The following is a 7,731-nucleotide window of genomic DNA, read 5'->3' as shown; positions in this document are numbered from 1 at the left end:
TCCCGTGTCATTTTAATTAAAAACATGGTATTTAAAGCATGTACATTTAAAAAATCCAGTATAGGCTTCTATTAAAAATGCAGCTGGTTAAAGCTAATGAAGTACCTGGATGGGCCAGGACAAACAGAGCCTGCTCTGTTGCCGTGGGAACAGCCAAGAGCACCCGAAATACCGGGGAAAATGTGACTGGGGACAGAACCAGCCCCAGCCCCATCCCCAGCGGCCTTTTCCTGGCTGAAAATGTGACTGGGGACAGAACTCTCGGGCTCTGAGTTGTTGAAATGGCTCCCGAGGTATTAAAAAGTCTTTTTTCCCAGCCCCGTGCTCGAAGAAGTCGAGATTCCTCGGCTCTGGTTCTCAAGGTTGTTTGTTTTCTTTTATCGGTTCCATTCTTTCTCTGACCTGCTCAGATCTGTCTGGCAGGTTGGATTGTGGCACACTGACCACCCTTGGGAAAGTGTTATCTTTTTATACTAAAAATTACCTGTACTTTATTTACAATAATTTCCCAATACCTATCACCTATGTTAGACAGTCTGTCTCTACTCTAAACCAATCCAGAAGTGTCACCATCCCAGCAGAAGATGGAGGACAAGAAGAACAAGAAGAAAGACAGAACACACCCAGATTCCTTCATCTTGCCTCTTGAACCCCCATTCTGAAAACCCCAAAATTCTACATTTTCGCCCTGTGATAAATTCACTGTCATTCTACTCAAACTCTTGTGGCTTGTAACTCCTCACACAAAGTTGGTAATTGTTTCCATGGGTTAAAATCAAAGGCACAGGTGTTTTTGACTCCGTGCCAAGGTCTCCGAGCCCCCTGCCAGGGTCTCAAGTCCTCCAGGGCAGGCAGAGGAATTTTCTGGTTCCTGACACAGAACCAGCCCCAACCCCAATCCCAGTGGCCTTTTCCTGGCTGAAAATGTGACTGGGGACAGAACCAGTCCCAGTCCCAGTGGCCTTTTCCTGGCTGTCGTGCCTGATGTGGCACATCTGGGCCAGATCCCATCTCCCAGGGCTGGAGGAGCTGTTGGGAGTGGTGGAGTGGCCATCCCAGTGCTGGAGCCCCACAGGAATGCAACATCAATATTGGAGTTACATTTATTTCTTAGCTGCTGTTTTTCCCCCTAAGATAATGAAAGACCACGTTTGTAGCCACATTTCTCTTCACAGAGAAAAGCAAGGCACAACTTCCCAAGAATATTTCTAGGATTCACATTCTCTGAACCTCAGAGAAAGAAAAACCAGTTCTTATCTCATTTACTGCTCCTGTGTTTTGGAACAAGCGGAATGCATTGTGGAAGATTGTTTACCTGAAGGGTTTAGTAATTGGATTCTGGTGTGAGTTTTTTGATTCACTGACCAATTGGATCCACGTGTGTGTGTGTTAGGACTGTTGGCTGACAGTCATGAGATTCTGGGCAGTGGAGTGCAGTTGTGTGCTTGTGCAGGTTCAGTTTAGATGTAATGTAATATAGTATAAAATAAAATAGTAAAATAAAGTAATTAATTAGCCTTCTGATATCCATGGAGTCCTCCTCATCATTCCTCCTGGATGTCGGACAAAAATATCACTGATACATGTTTGTTTATCTGTTAAACCCTTTGAAACCCTCAATTGTTTTCTTCCTAACTGTTTTCTTTTCTTTTTGGCGTGTGTGATTTGCCAACCTGTGAGTAGCATTCTGTAATTAGCAATTAAAGGCCACATTTGGAGGCTAAATATAAACTGTCATGACAAGATTCTTCGCTTTGCCAAACAAATGTGTTGCTGATGGATGAAAGAAACCTCATCGCACAATGATGTGATCAGTGGGAAGCCAATAGTGGAGAATATCACCCTGGCTGGATACTGGGAAGGAATTCCTCCCTGGGAGGGTGGGCAGGCCCTGGATCCCTGGAAGTGCCCAAGGCCAGGTTGGACAGGGCTCGGGGCAGCCTGGAAGGGATTTGGGCACTGGGCATCAGCAGGGAACCACCCCAGAGCCAGGCGGAGGATGGGAGCAGCGACCCAGCCATGCAATTCACACATGCAAATACTTCTTCTGGCTCGTTAATTGCTTCTGAAGTGGAAGATTTCTCCTAATCTCCCATTAGCAGCTGCACATCCCTCTCCATTTCAAATTGCCGTGCTTGAGGCTTTGTGGCTGTCGGCAGGGACTGAGTGGAGGAGCGGTAATTTTGGTAATTTTTAAATTAAGTCGCTTTGCCGGCGCTCCTCTCGGATGTCTGAGAGAAACGAGCGAGGATTTTGCTGCTGATTTCCTGGAGACCTCCATGCCCACCCCTCCAGGGATGCCCACCAAGTGTCCCTGTCCTGGTTCTGCTTTGCACCAGCCCAGGAGGACCCTGGTGCCAAAATTCCAGTCCTGGGCAGGGTCATGTCAAAGCCAGGACATCCCTCTGCCTGTCTTGGATGGCTCAAACCCCTGCCAGGGGGCTCAGAGACCTTGGCACAGAGCCCCAGACACCTGTGACTTTGATCTTGACCCATGGGGCAAATTACCACCTTTATATGGAGAATTACAAGTCAGGAGAATTTAAGTAGAATAATAGTTAGTGTGTCATGGGGTGAAAAGTAAAATTTTGGGGTTTTAGAATGGGCGCTCGGGGTCCTAAGATGGAGGAATTTGGGCGTGCCCTGTCCTTCTTCTTTCTTCTTCCTAACCTCCATCTTCTGGGTGATAGTGGCACTTTTGGATTTGTTTAAGGTAGAAGCTCACTGTCTAACATAGGTGATAGGTATTGGGAAGTTATTGTAAATATTGTACACATAGTCAAGTGTCCCTGTCCTGGTTCTGCTTTGCACCAGCCCAGGAGGACCCTGGTGCCAAAATTCCAGTCCTGGGCAGGGTCATGTCAAAGCCAGGACATCCCTCTGCCTGTCTTGGATGGCTCAAACCCCTGCCAGGGGGCTCAGAGACCTTGGCACAGAGCCCCAGACACCTGTGACTTTGATCTTGACCCATGGGGCAAATTACCACCTTTATATGGAGAATTACAAGTCAGGAGAATTTAAGTAGAATAATAGTTAGTGTGTCATGGGGTGAAAAGTAAAATTTTGGGGTTTTAGAATGGGCGCTCGGGGTCCTAAGATGGAGGAATTTGGGCGTGCCCTGTCCTTCTTCTTTCTTCTTCCTAACCTCCATCTTCTGGGTGATGGTGGCACTTTTGGATTTGTTTAAGGTAGAAGCTCACTGTCTAACATAGGTGATAGGTATTGGGAAGTTATTGTAAATATTGTACACATAGTTTTTAGTATAAAAGACAACACCACCTCAGAGGATGGTCAGTGTGCCTCTATCTGACCTGCTGGACAGACCTTGGCAGGCCAGAGAAAGAATTTTATAGATAAGAAATAATAAACAACCTTGAGAACGAGAAGAGAGGAATCCTGACTCCTCCTTCGACTGCCAGGCTGGCAAAAGAGACTTGTAGGTATCTCGGGGTCGCTCTGACCAGCACAAATCCTGAGAGGTGAAACCCCCTGAGCACCTCTGCTCCAAAGGCAGCTGCACCAGTAGCGGCTCCCACCTCCCAGAGATGATTTAATGGGGTTTTTCTGGGATGTGATGGTTGCAGGAGCACCTTCCTGCCTGTTGCATGACCTGGGCTTTGCCTAATGACCTCTAATTGCTGCTCTGCCGGCTCCCAGGGAGCTGCAGGGATGCTCCACCTGTTCCTGAGTGCTGAGGGAATTCTCCCCTCCTTCCCCAGGATCCCACAGGGATGTGGGGAATTCTCCTCCTCTGGCTGCTCATTGAGATCACAGATCATTTCATCTCCAGACTAAAGGGGTGGTGCTGCCGTGGATCAGGACCTTGCCAAGCTCTTCCCTCCAGGACAATGCCACTCGTGAAGGCTGTGCTGCCCTGGGGTTCTCTTGGATGCAAACAAAAGTGCTTGGCAGAAGGAATGGAGCTGATGACAAAATTAAAATAATTATTTCCTAAACCTGCATGGCCCTGCAAGCCTCTGGAAGTGGCTCTTGCAGTGAAGAGGAGAATGGAGGAGCAGGCTCAGGGCTGCCTGGTTTGCCAGCACACAGCTGAGCATCCCAGGGGATGATGACACTACACCCCAGCTGTGCAAAATTTCATGGCATTTATTGGTACTGATGTCTCTTGATTAAATTATACTTCTTTCTTCATTTATCCTCTAACAAGCTGAACATTTCAATTTCCCAGGCAAGCCCAGGTCAGGAACGGGAGGAGGTGGCAGCTGACACTGATATTGGAGGGGGCTCAGTTGGAGAGGAATACTTCTCATTGAAACCTCTGATTTCCTGAAAACCTGCACTCAGGGGAGAATTGACAATTCAGAGCTGAAGCTGAGAGCTGCAATCTCCTGCAGGAGCTGCTCACAAAGCCGAGTGTGGCTCCATGGCCTGTGTGGTGCCAAGAATCCCCCAGGTTGCAAAGCTTGGAGCAATTTTAGGTTAAAAGGGAATCATAGAATCATGGAATGGCTTGGGCTGGAAGGGACTGTAAAGATTATCCAGTTCCATACCCCCTGCCATGGGCAGGGAACCAGACCTTTCATTTTTGCTCCCCTGAGCAAATCCATGGAAGTGCTAATCTTTGCACCATTTTCATTTACAAGGGTTAGGAGGTAATTTAGGAGAAATCCGTTTAGCTGAGCAATTAGCAAGTCAATAACACACTTCTGCATTTTATTAGAAAGGGAAAAATTGATAATTTCTGTTTGTTTTGACCCTATCTCTGCAGCAATGGCAGCAATTTTCCTGGATAATCCCAGTTACCATGGTTATATCTTGTTATATCTCCCTCCAGGACCTTGGCCACCTGCAGCAGGAGGACACAGCAGAGCCAGGGCTGCTGTGCTGGGGGGAAACTGCTCCAGCCCCTCAAATTCTGCCTCCCTGTGCCGCTCCATCCTCCCCTGCCCTGCCTGCACCACTCCCCCTTCCCCAGCCAGCAGATGGGAGGGAAATCAGGAGGGCTGGGAACCCCAAGTTTGCTGCTGCCTCCCAGCTGGGGATGAGGGATTTAGGGCCAAAGAGATCAAAAATCTCCACTGATATTTCTGGGAGCTCACTCACAATCCCTGAGCTGCAGCACTGGGAAAGAGACCCCAGCCCTCCTTTCCCAGGGAGGGTCGCTTCACCCCTCAGCACTTTTGCCTCAGGAAGAGGGATTAAAGCAGAAAATTCAGATCCATTCCAAAAAAGGCACTGGGGAGCTGATTTTGAGAGGCAAGAAATTAAAGAACTGCTTAGCTGAATAGCTGAGCTGGTATTTTTCTGTCCTCAGGAAACAACTTTGATATAACAGCATTAGTAATAATAACACCCCAAAGAAAATCCTGGTGAAATCATGTAGAGCCTGCAGGATGTGTGAAATCCCTGGGATGGGGTGTGGGTCTCCCTTGTGTCAGCAAAATCCTTCCTGGAGGGGATGGAGACACATTACCACCAATGGGAGCAGCTCAGGGAGAATAATCCATCTTGATCAAAGAACCAAAACAGCAGAAAAATCTGTTAGTAAATGCAACTGTCCAGAAAATCTTGAAACTTGGTGTGTCACAAGCCAGCGCTCCTCTGACAGGGCTGTGAGCTCCCTGTTTGAAGGGTTTATTTTTATTGCTCCTTTCCAGAGGGAAGGAAGGAGCAGACAGCATTGGGAAGGATGAATGAGAGGAGCCTGGGCATCCCCAGGCTGGCTGGGACAGCAGGGATCCAGATCTGCAGGGGCCCTGTCATTCTGCAAAATTCACCTTTTAAAAATAAATTTCAGTTGTGTTCCTTCCTTTGGGAAGGTGAAGAACATCTCTGCAAGAGTGGGTGTGAGGTCTCTGGAGGGTTTGGGGGCTGAGGAGGGAGCAGGGGAGCTGATGATGACACCCCAGCTGTGCAAAATTTCATGGCATTTATTTTACTGATGTCTCTTGATTAAATTCTATTTCTTTCTTCATTTATTCTCTAACAAGCTGAACATTTCAATTTCCCAGGCAAGGCCAGGTCAGCAGTGAGAGGAGGTGGCAGCTGACACTGATGTTGGTATTGAAGGGGTCAATCCTGCCATGGAGGATTTGCAGGAGCTGTTTTGGGGTCTGAGGAGGAGAATTGGGGCAGGGGGAGGTGGGGATGGGCTGGACCCAGCTGGGGCATGTCACTGTAGGACACAACACGAGCACACACACTGCTGCTCTCAAGGTGAAGGAAAGGGAAGTTTAATTTCTGACTCCAACATTTATAGTTTTCTAAAAGAGACAGTGGATTGGAAGGTGACAGTGCCACCTCTCCAATGACACTGGACAAACGAACAGTTTATTAAATTTCTTCTCTTTCATAAAAGAATGCAAAACAATCAGTTATTTACAGAAAGTGTGTGAGAAAGTTTGCTACAAGAATGCAAACATCAAAAGGCTTAGAAAATCTTAAAAAATCAGGGTGACAATGTGCCCATCCTCAGATGTCAACAGGGCACCAGGATCTCCACCAGGCTGTGGGTGAGGGGGCCCAGGGCTCTGCTGGGGCCAGGCCAGCTCCAGGTGAGGGGCACATCTGCCACCTCCTCTGGCACCCGCAGGAGCCCCAGGGCCCTCCTATCCCCAAAGGAGGGACACAAAGTGTCCCACAAAGTGCTCTGCAGGTCCCTGGGCTCACTGACAGCGCCAAAATGAGAAATATCAGAGCTGGGCTGGAGCACACACCCCAAACCCCTGCGCCCCACCACAGATCCCCCTGGCACAGGGATGATGCCCATGGCAGGAAGCGTTTTGGGTGAATCTGCTTTTGCTTCCTCTGCACTTCCATTAGGAGATGCTGAGGGCTGGCTGCCTCTCTGTGTCCCTCCTGGCGTGTCCCCAAGCCCTGGTGTCCTCCCAGCCCTGCTGGGAACCCCTGGGGGGGGGATTTGCTGCCTCCCTTTGCTGCTGCTGTGTGATGAGTTACACCTCAGCCAGATGTTCCGTGGGCAGGAGAACCTATTTGAAGTGAAAAGCCAGTGATTAGAGTTGCCAACCAGCCATTAAGGAAGTATTAAATGGAGAATTATCCCCCTCTTCCTGTTTCAATACAATGGGAGCTTCATAATGCACTTGTTTCAGTTGCCTGGTTTTAATTTTAGTTCCCCCGTTTCCAACAGGACACACTGAGCCACCATTTCACTTTATCAATAGCTCCTGTGAGCTGGAAAAGAGTCAGGGAGAGGAATAAAGTCAATATCCTTGAGAATGAGACAAAGGAGAAAAAAATTAGCCCAAAGATCTGAGTTTCTCTTTCCCACTGATAACACAACTTCTCAATTTACTTGCCCAGATTGCCTTGCAAAGAGGAGCATTTTTCAAGAGGAGCAGAGATGAAAGGGATTATTACTTACAGAGGCTCTTCTCTAAAGAGATAAAGTATTTGGCAATTAAAGCCCAGGGAGCTGCAGGCTCGGGGGAAGGCTGGAGCAGCCCCATTAGCATCTTTCCCACTAACCATCCTTTGGGAAAGGATGATCCCAGTGCCCCTGAGCTGGCTGTGGGGCCACCTCCTGCTGCAGCCCCGGGAGGGGGCACAGGAGCAATGCTGGCCCTAGAGCTGATCCCATTTGGGGCTGAACAGGACCGAGGGCAGGGGAATGAAGGAATGAAGGAATGAAGGAATGAAGGAATGAAGGAATGAAGGAATGAAGGTTTTCCACAACCTTCTGTGGGGAAGAGGCTGCCCATGCCAGCCCCAGGTGACCTGCACAGCACCAGGCACTCTCTGCCACTGGAG

Source organism: Geospiza fortis, unplaced genomic scaffold (genome assembly GCF_000277835.1).
Source record: "Geospiza fortis unplaced genomic scaffold, GeoFor_1.0 scaffold391, whole genome shotgun sequence".
Classification (NCBI taxonomy): domain Eukaryota; kingdom Metazoa; phylum Chordata; class Aves; order Passeriformes; family Thraupidae; genus Geospiza; species Geospiza fortis.
The sequence above is the reverse complement of the archived record's forward strand: the minus strand, read 5'-3'. Positions refer to the sequence as shown.